This window comes from Oryza sativa, chromosome 9 (genome assembly GCF_034140825.1).
Source record: "Oryza sativa Japonica Group chromosome 9, ASM3414082v1".
Taxonomy (NCBI): Eukaryota; Viridiplantae; Streptophyta; class Magnoliopsida; order Poales; family Poaceae; genus Oryza; species Oryza sativa.
The window spans coordinates 11,745,401-11,753,662 of NC_089043.1; the positions used below are offsets into that span (position 1 = coordinate 11,745,401).

General features: G+C 44.5%; 1 long non-coding RNA gene across 1 annotated transcript; it reads right to left on the reverse strand.

Annotated features, from left to right (window-relative positions):
- Window positions 1–649: 649 nt before the first annotated feature.
- LOC136351866 (uncharacterized) lies at window positions 650–2,865 on the reverse strand. The gene is made up of 3 exons (XR_010735119.1): window positions 2,358–2,865; window positions 2,151–2,216; window positions 650–1,010 (listed from the first exon to the last, which is right to left on the reverse strand). It is a non-coding gene; the product is annotated as an uncharacterized lncRNA (long non-coding RNA).
- Between the last annotated feature and the right edge of the window lie 5,397 nt (window positions 2,866–8,262).

An 8,262-nucleotide genomic window follows, 5' to 3' on the forward strand; every position in this document is an offset into this window, starting at 1 on the left:
CGGGGCTGCATTGACTTCGACTTCCAGTGAAGGGATAAGTCCTACGTTCCGCCGGCCCTGACAATTGTATCGGCTACATGTGTTGTTCAAGGCTGCATCGCTTCGTTCTCTTGGATTGCTCTGATTTATTTGATATACTTGTCTACCTATTTATCATATATCTTAGTTAATCTAAGTCGATTATTCAATTTACGTGTATCGGTCAAATCTTTTCTAGGATTTTGCTAGTATCGGCTAAATTGTTTTGTCGATCTAGATTAGCTAAGGTATCCATAACCCTGAAAATCAGTCAAATGCTTGATTGTAGATATTATGTTTCTTTTCATACTTAGTACTGCATCAATTGGGTTTGACCTACTAAGTTGTACTTGGAACCATAATCTCTAGCCTGCTTCTGGATTGCCAATAAGGGTTTCATCGGAGTTTCAGTCTATGAGTTATCTAGTCGTTGTATCGGCTTATATGGATTACATACAAGTTGGATTTAGTCGATCACAATAAAGGTTTCACTGATTATTTAATCGTTTGAATTTAATGTCATCAGATCTCCAGGTGATGTATGCATTAACCTTCGGATCAACGCTTATTCCATTATACTCCCTCCATCCACAAAAGTTACACCTATTACTTTTGTCACTAAGACCGAGGAGAAATTAAATTATCTTAGATGTTACAAAATAATAAAGGAGTAAATGCAAGCATGTCACGCCCGGAATTTCTATCCAAAATTCCAAACGCTTACATGTGTGTTAAACCCTCGTCCAGGAATCAACCGAGGCACACAATAACAAAATTGATAATAGAATACAAATAATTAACTATTTAATATTCGCAAATAATAAATTGCTACAGAGGTAGATAGTTCCTCTCAAAAAAAATAACCTTCTACGCAGCGGAAAAAAAAAACTATAACAAACTACGGAACAGCTATGGCGACTCCACTCCACAGGCATCTTAACCAGAACAAGCTCAATCCTTCAGATCATCACCTTTGCTGAAATACTCCTCTTCTGATGATTGAATATTGCAAGAATGAGCATATGACATACTCAACAAGCCACACAGCAAATATGCAAGTGCACAGGATAACAAAGGACGGCATAATAGGGTTTCATTTGCAAAAACAGCATTTAGCAAATATTTGAGAATTTAATAAAACAATTAAGTAATAAACAATATTAATCCAACGCTATACAACATACCCTGTTATATAGGCCCAACCATTCAGAACAACCATCCCGGCTGCACAGTTCTATCTCCAAACCAGGAATATACCATTCCAAACCAGGAGCTAATCAAATTATTACCAATTAAAGCATCATTTACTATGGTGAGAAGGGTGAGACTAATCACGAAAAACATTGCTCAACTCACCCATAACCGCGGGTACGGCTATTCGAATAGATTAAACTCTGATCAGAGGCGTACCACTGTACCCACAAGACACAACCCCACATCATGTCACCCTGTGCCTCAATACCACCACGGTACCTCGGAAAGGAGTTGTGACAATACCCCTTGCACAACATAATCCATTACAGCGCACCTTTCCTGGATCATAATCGCCCCCTTATAAACAAGGCATGGACTCCCCAGCGACCCCCGTGGACTTCTCGCCACTTCACAGTCTGGCGCACTATAATGAATCATGCTATATAAAAGATAAAGCCGTTGCCCACGCTGGCTTGTGGTTGGCACGATAAATGTTTCACAACAGTAGCTCGCGAACCGGTCCTTAATTGTCATGAGCACAACCATCAAAACCATATGCTCACAACCCACCTTAACCAGGTTTTAATTATCAATTAATTAACATCACACGATTAACCATCGTGAGCTACCATTTAATGTAACCATAATTAAAATAATAAAGTAACATAGTTTATAATTAATCCCTTTAGTTAGCTAATGTTTCTAAGCATGGCTAAGCAAACTTACATATGACATTTAGCTGAACCAATCCAACATATAAGGTTCATGCTAATCAAATTTATAACCCCATAGGAAAATAAGATCATCTTCGGCCATTAATTAATTGGGAAAGGTTCACCACCCGATGACATTCGAAAACAATGCATAGTTGAAATAAAATAATAGCTTTAAACGGGTTCAACATGCTCAAATGTTTGTTTGGGATCTGTGTGACTTGCCTTGGGCTTCCGCAAACGCTTCGGAATCTTCCTCAACGGAAACGCTCTCCTCCGGAACGTCGGAAACTAAAGCAATTAAACAAAAATTAACAAAACAGTACAAAAACAAGCATAAACAGTACATGTGGATATTTTTAACATGTAGATCTTGATTTTAGAAAAAAATTTAACAACTTGAACCACCTGAAACGGATCTACGGTACTCACCAATGCGTCCAACGACGACCGATGGTGGCCGGCGACTAGAGGAGGCGGCGCGGTGGTTCGGTTGACCGGCGGCGACGGGGCTCCGGTGATCGGCGGCGTCGGCGGTGGTGCGGCCGGGCTTCCTCACCCCTTGGCGAACCCAACGGCGGCGACGGCAAGCGGCGGCGACGGCGCAAACGGCGCGGCGGCGCGGCTGGACTACGACCGGCGGCGGGGCGGCTTGACACGCGCGGCGGCGGCGCTACGGAGCACGGGAGAGGATGGGAGAGAGGGCAAACGAAAGAGGAGGACTAGGGGGTCCTATTTATAGCCTTGGATTGAAGAGATCGGACTCCTCCCGCAAGAAATCGACTCGGGAAAACAAAAACTCGGTTTTAGAGATAAACTCGAAAACGAGTTCGATTCGGACAAGATACTCAACGATTAGCTCCGATTTTTGGGGGTAAAGATAGAGGAGAACGAGAGGATAAAAACTCCTCAAACAATCGGAAGAAAAAGGGCCGGATTAGGTGCGGATTTGGAGGGGAAAAGGGGCGGCTCGGGCTAGCAAGGCCGGCCGGCCGGAGGTAGGAGAAGGGCCCGACATGTGGGCCCCACATGTCGGTGTCCCATGAGAGGAGGGGCGGGCGGCTCGGCTTGAGCCGACTCGGGCGGCCTTGGGCCGGCTCCGGCGCGCGGAAGAGAGAGGACTGTTGGGCCGAATTGGGCCCAACCGCTTAGGGAGGGGTTTTTGAACTTTTTAATTAACTAGCAAAAGTGCCCGTGCGTTGCACCGGGTGATTACAGAGTGTGTATATTGACCAAAAGTGTTGTTTGGTTTAGCAAAAGTGTCCGTGCGTTGCACCGGGAAGTTTACAGATCAGAAAAATATGCAATTAATTAAAATACAAATTCGCTGAAATATTTGGTATTTTTAAGTAGGTATATGTGTATAATTAAATAAATTTACAAGTAAAATTCTCCATTCTCCATGGTTAAATAAAATGACATGGTTAAATTTAATTTTATTAAATTCTCCATAATTAGTTACGCTCTTTGGAATTTTATTGGAATTTTCAGAGCTTAATTGCTAATTTTATTAATACAAACATCATTTAACAATTATTTAATTGGAAAAAGAAAGAAAATACTTTCTTATAGGTTTGCTTCGAAATAAACATATTCAATAGAACTATAATTGTAATGCTTCTGAAAAAATGAGCACTAAAAATGTACTTATTCTCTTTTTTTCGGCTCGAGGGACCAACAATAGACTTATTTCCGACCTATGCCGGTCGGCCCACGGCCTTTTGCGCATGCGCGGGCGCACTTTTCCTCCCCCAGGCCGCAACCTGGGCTTGGGCCGGAAAAGAGGCCTCACTCTCGATCCCTCTTGGGCCGATTTCGGCCCGGACGACACCGGCCGTCCGATCTCTAGGGTTTTGATCGGACGGCCGAGCGTCAATAGTGGAGAAACAAAACCCACTCCCTCTTAGCCGCGGAACCCTAGCCCATTTCCCTTCCTCCTATCTCACTTCGCCGCCCTCTCCTCCACGCCCCCGAGCGGCGGCGGCGACGACGGCGCCCCTCCCCCACCACCGATGGCGGCGGCGGCGGCACCCCCACCACCCACGGCGGCGTCGGCGGCATCCTCCCCCACCACCGGCGGTGGATCTAGCGGGAGGGGAGGCGCCCCGCGAGCGGCGGCGACGGCGACGGCGCCCCTCCTCCCGCGAGCGGCGGCGGCAGCACCCTCCCCCACCACCGGCGGCGGATCTAGCGGGTGGGGAGGCGCCCCGCGAGCGGCGGCGGCGGTGGAGTCCTCCCCCACCACCGACGGTGGCGGCGGCGCTCTCCCCCACCACCGGAGAGTGCCCTCTGCCGCCGCCGCCGGCGGATCTAGCGGGAGGGGAGGCGGCGGCGGCGGTGCTCTCCCCTCCACCGGATCCACAGCGACGGCGACGGCGGCGGTTCGGCAACGACGGCGACGGCGACGGCGGCAGCGGCGGCGACCCCCTTCGATCTAATTTTTTGTTTTTATTTGGATATATGTGTGCTGGCGGCGACCCCCTTCGATCTAATTTTTTGTTTTTTTGCAAAGTGCTATAAGGCTGCATGTGATTCTTTGTTATGTGCTATGATTTTTTATACTATGTATGTATATATATGCACTTGTTCTCCTGGTGATGCTAACCGAATAGGACTTGGTATAATTCAAACCAAGTCCTATTCGCCCAAACAGAAACAAAATCCTAATCAGCTCAAACGAAAACAGATGGGAGTTTGTTTCCTATTTTTGTGGAATCGGACATATTCTTTTACCGCGTTGATGAATCGGATTCGTTCCGGTTTTTTTTCACCCGGTTTTTTTTGACGGACGATGGAAGCACCTCTTATTTTTTAAGTAGTAGTAGAAATAATTTGTGAAATGTTGTTTCAATTATTAAAAATACTTCCCTTGCTCAAATAATTCCCAGAAAATTCTAGAAAATAGAGGAACAAGCAAAGTACTTAATAAAATTTTATCTAGCTCATTTTTATGTTGAAAATTTTCCTAGATTATTAGGGTTTAGCTTGTAGGCTTTTAATTTTAATTCTAATAAATGATTTAAACAATGCATTTTTAATTTAGGCGATTTTTAGGGCGTGACAAACCTACCCCCCTTAAACGGAATCTCGTCCTCGAGATTCGGAAGAACTGGCGAAGAGATGAAGATGAGCTGACTTCAATTCATCTTCTCGCTCCCAAGTGGCTTCTTCTTCTGAATGATTACTCCACTGAACCTTGCAGAATCGTATAACGCGATTCCTGGTATTCCTCTCGCTTACTTCCAAGATTCTGACTGGCTTCTCCACATAAGTTAAATCTTCCTGAAGCTCTATACGATCAGGATCTGCTTCCTCCGTAGGTACACGTAAACATTTCTTCAACTGCGACACATGGAACACGTCATGTATTCCCGCCATTGACGGAGGCAACTCTAGCTGATAAGCTACTTCACCTCTTCGACTCACAATCTTAAAAGGTCCCACGAAACGCGGCGCCAATTTCCCTTTGGTCTGGAAACGATGAACACCTCGTAATGGCGTAACCCGAAGGTATACATAATCTCCTTCTTCGAAAGCCAAATCTCTGCGACGATTGTCGGCATAGCTCTTCTGACGTGACTGAGCAACGCGCAACCTTTCTTGGATAATCTTCACTTTTTCTTCTGCCTCGCGCAATATGTCTGTCCCAAAAACTTGACGTTCACCGGTTTGATCCCAAAGGAGCGGCGTACGGCACTTTCGGCCATATAATGCTTCATACGGAGCCATTTGCAAACTAGCTTGATAACTGTTGTTATATGAGAATTCCGCGTACGGCAAATTCTTATCCCAACTTCCACCAAAATCTAGAACACAGGCTCTCAACATATCTTCTAAAATTTGGTTTACTCTTTCCGTCTGACCATCTGTTTGAGGGTGATAAGCGGTACTGAAATTCAAACGGGTACCCATCTCTACTTGTAATTTCTGCCAAAACTTCGAAGTAAACTGGCTACCTCTATCTGACACTATCTTCTTAGGAACACCATGCAAACATACCACTCTGGCCATGTATAACTCTGCAAGCTTATTCCCCGTATAGGTTGTTTTGACCGGTATGAAGTGAGCGACTTTTGTCAACCTATCAACCACTACCCAAATAGAATCATGTCCCGCCGACGTTCTGGGTAGACCGGTTATAAAATCCATTCCTATTTCTTCCCACTTCCACTCTGGAATCTTCAACGGTTGTAACAGACTGGCTGGCTTCTGATGTTCTGCCTTGACCCGCTGACATACATCACATAGAGCCACATATTCTGCTATTTCACGTCGCATACTGGCCCACCAGAATTGTTGCTTTAGGTCTTGGTACATCTTAGTGCTTCCAGGGTGAATGGAATACAAAGTTTCATGAGCTTCTTTCATGATAGTATCCTTCAACTCCTTATTTTCTGGGACGCAAATTCTTTCTCCTAACCACACAGTTCCTTGCTCATCTTCTACATAACCGATGGCTTTTCCTCTTCTCATGTTCTTTTTTATTTCTTGGATATCAAGATCATTCACTTGAGCTTCTCTAACTTGATCAAACAGAGTAGGTTGAGCCTGTAAAGTAGCCACAAAACCTTTGCTGACTATATCCAAGTTTAACTTTTCAAATTCTTGGCATAACTCCCAAGGTAAATGTCGACCTTCTGACATATTACAGTAGCTCTTCCTGCTAAGAGCATCGGCTACAACATTTGCTTTCCCCGGGTGATAGTGGATTTCCATATCATAATCTTTAATCAACTCTAACCATCTTCGCTGACGCATGTTCAAATCAGGTTGAGTGAAAATGTACTTCAAACTTTTATGATCCGTATACATCTCTCTACGGTTACCGAAAAGATAATGACGCCAAATCTTCAATGCATGCACCACAGCTGCCAATTCTAGGTCATGCGTTGGGTAGTTATTCTCATGAGGACGTAATTGCCTAGATGCATAGGCAACCACCTTTCCTTCTTGCATCAACACACAACCCAAACCGAGTCGGGATGCATCACAATACACTTGGAAACCTTTCCTCGAATCAGGCAAAATTAACACAGGCGCAGTCACTAGCCTTTTCTTCAGTTCTTGGAAACTTTGTTCACAATCCTCTGTCCACTTGTACTTCACTTCCTTCTGAAGCAGACGAGTCATTGGTCTGGCGATCTTTGAAAAGTTCTCAATAAACCTGCGGTAATACCCCGCAAGTCCAAGGAAACTACGAATTTCTGAAACCGTCTTGGGTTGCTTCCAACTTAACACTGACTCCACATTGCTTGGATCTACTGCCACTCCTCTAGACGAGATGACATGACCAAGAAACTTCACTTCGGACAACCAAAATTCACATTTACTGAACTTGGCATAAAGCTGATGCTCACGTAGTTTCTCTAAAGCTAGACGAAGATGCTCTTCATGTTCTTCCTTCGTCTTGGAGTAAATAAGAATGTCATCAATAAACACCACGACAAACTTATCCAGATATTCCATAAACACCTTGTTCATCAGATTCATGAAAAAGGCTGGGGCATTAGTGAGTCCAAATGACATAACGGTACATTCGAACAAACCATACCGAGTTGTGAAGGCGGTCTTTGGTATATCTTCCTCACGGATTCGAAGTTGATGATATCCAGAACGGAGATCTATCTTGGAGAAAACTGTAGCACCTTCTAGTTGATCAAACAGGTCATCAATTCTGGGTAGAGGATACTTATTCTTGATAGTAACCTCATTCAACGCTCGATAATCCACGCACATTCTCTGAGTATGATCTTTCTTCTCCACAAAGATGACTGGTGCTCCCCACGGCGAAGTACTGGGTCTGATGTATCCTTTCTGAAGCAAATCATCCACCTGTCTCTTCACCTCAGCTAACTCATTAGCTGCCATTCTGTATGGTCTCTTATGGATAGGGTTGGTTCCAGGTACCAAGTCTATCCGAAACTCTATGTCTCTCTTAGGTGGCATACCTGGCAAATCCTCGGGAAACACGTCTGGGTAGTCTTGTACTATGGGGATCTCTTGTAAAGCAACTTGGTTTAAGATCACACCATGATATTTAGGAGAGGACACAAAGAAAGAAACGGTTTCCCCATTGCTACTGCTTAAAGTCACCTTACGGTTGGCACAATCTATAACTCCTCTGTGACGAGATAACCAGTCCATCCCTAAGATAACATCTAGATCTTTGGATTCTAGCAAGATAAGCGAGGATGGGAAAGGAACTTCTTCTATTTCTATAGTAACGGAAGGACAATACTGTGTCGAAAATACTTGATTGCCTGGGGTATTAACTAGTAAAGGTCTCCCAAGACTAATAACTTCCATCCCATTATTGCTCGCAAAACTTTTAGACAAA